Source organism: Balaenoptera acutorostrata, chromosome 20, assembly GCF_949987535.1.
Source record: "Balaenoptera acutorostrata chromosome 20, mBalAcu1.1, whole genome shotgun sequence".
Classification (NCBI taxonomy): domain Eukaryota; kingdom Metazoa; phylum Chordata; class Mammalia; order Artiodactyla; family Balaenopteridae; genus Balaenoptera; species Balaenoptera acutorostrata.
In genome coordinates, this window is record NC_080083.1 from 48,905,398 (window position 1) to 48,907,915 (window position 2,518).

A 2,518-nucleotide genomic window follows, 5' to 3' on the forward strand; every position below is an offset into this window, starting at 1 on the left:
CACTCCTGTACGAACCATCAGCGCCCAGTTCATGAGCACGATGCTCTGTACACTGGCCGGCCCCTCTTTCTGCTGATCCTCTGGCCTGCCCTGTGTTGGGCTGCATAATCCAGCCCCCAAAAGCTGCTTGTTAGCTGTCTGAGATGCGAGTAGCCTTACAAACTGCCCCATGGCCCTCCCTGCCCCAGTCCAGGCCCTCCCAAATGGAGAGAGTGGGTAGCTGGGCACCAAGCGAAGCTTGATTAATGATTGACTTCTTTAATATTTAAACAAAGCTCATCTCCAGCCACTGCGCCCCAGAGATGGCCTTGTTCAACACACACACCTGCTGCCTGGGCTGTTGCCCTGGGGATTGAGCACAGGGCAAACAGCACCTTTCCAGGCTCAGTGGGGGAGGGGAGGATGGGGAGGGAGAGCTTTAGGAGGACATTGGGGAATGAGTACTCGAGGGGCAAACCTAGGAAGAGAGAGGGAAGGGCTCTGCTCCTGCCTCTTCTCCCCCTTTCTTTCTTGTGTTGTCTGTCTAACCCAAGGACGCCACACCCAGTATACGGGAACTTACTGAGTTTGGACTGAGGCCCCAGGGGCTGCTGGGGAGGCTGAGAGTCAATGCCCGTCGGAGATTAGGGAAACCTTGAGGAGAAGTAGCATCACAGCCAGTAACCACAGAGAGGAGGCACAAGAGCTCCAGTTGAGCTAGTGGGAAAGTGGCCAAAAGATGGAACTGGCTCTCTCTAGATTAAGGATCTGAGCCCAGAAGTCAGGGGATCAGGGTACAGAAGGACTGCACCCGTGGGCTGAGATCTCCATGGATCCTACCTCTGCCCAGGTTTCAAGAGGCCTTCTTGAGTTCTGGCTGAGCCCGAGCACTTCCTGTTCTGACCGCAGGCTCCGCAGGCTGCTCGTTTGATGTCTCTGTCACTGCTGTTACTTTGCTGTGCTGCAGTGTCCTTATTTGTCCCCATTATTCGCTGTCAGCTCTGTAAGGGCAGGACGCTGTGTAGCACCTGTAGCCAGCACAAGCCATGGCACACAGTGGGGACTTGGAAAATGTTTGAGTGGGTGAATGAATGAGTGTCCCACTGCCCAAATCCCTCCTCAGAGCTCAGCACCCCACACACTGAGCCCATGAGAAACAGCCCCACCTTTCCTCCACAGATAGCTTATCCCCCCACACACAGGGTCAGCCAGGACAACTCTGCCCCCAGCAGGAGGCCACACTTGCAGCCCTCCCATCCCCCAGCCACAGTGGCCAACAAGGCCCCCATCAGGCACTGTGGCTCTGCATGGCAAAGGCACATCCAACCCAGGACTCCAAGCCGCTCACCTGGACTCCAGCAAAAACCTCACTGAGCCTCCTTGTCCGTCTTCCCTCCCCCACCCGCCACTGTAAAATTTCTTTCACTGGAATACTTCCTTCATGTCTAACTGCTTAACAACTTGGTTGTCCATCAATTAAATCTAGATGTTCAAAATGGCATCTGAGGGTCCTTATCATTCCCTTCTTCTCCCACCTGACCTCTCCCACCCCCCAGCTCAGCCCCTTGCACTGATTCCACCATTAGCCTTTGCCTAAAGTGCATTCCCCATTTGAATGCTTGCCCCCCAAGGCCTGGCTTGAAACTGGCCATTGGACCCTCTGCAAAGCTCCAAGCCCACCAAGATGCTCAGTAAACAGTGGTCCCCTTCTCTCCCTCCTCTCCAAGAAGCCTCTTTCAATAAACCTCACCCCATCCCCATCTGCTTATTCTATTGTATTCATTTTCAACCAGTACTCAGACACTTTTATCAGTGGTCACTTGCTAATAGGTAGTTTTAAATCTGTTCTCTTCCCAAGCAGTGCCTGTATGCTAACAGCTCAAGAAAGCACCTCATTGCATATTTCTTGTACATCACTCTGCCAGGATCAGGTGCTGGATGGGCTTGCCACTAGGAGTTCTACATGGACACCGAGGTTCAGCTGGAGGGCACTTGGTAAGGATGGGCAAGAGGTCTAACCGTACCATTGCCGGAGTCCAGCCCAACGGTCAGATCAGGAAAGAGACCTTCAGCAGAAAACCACCTGAGGCCTCTAACAACCCCTTCTGCACCACCACCCCCCGACCCCCCATGGCCTGAGAGAGACCGCCTGGTAACGTCCGGACTGCCCTCTGGTACCGGGAACGGGTCTGAGAGGGGCCGAGGCCACAGGCCATTGGGACAGAGCAGAAGCTCCTCCAAGAAGTCCTGGAGAGGGACTCCCGCCCAGCTCCGCCCCCTAGGAGTCAGGGCCCCGCCCCTGCCCCGTTGAGTCCCGGAGAAGTTGCCCCCTCCCAGCTGCCGCCGCGCGGCTCCTTTCAGCACCGCGGCGCGGACAGCTCCCGGGCGGCAGCGGAGGGGAGGAGGCGCGGCGAGAGGCCGGCCGGGGAGGGCAGTAGAGGGTAGACGCAGGCGGGCGGGCGGGGCACGAAGCCCCGCGGCCCTCCCCGGGGGCGGCGCCCGCCCGGAGCCGGACGCTGCGGAGCCAGAGGACAGACGG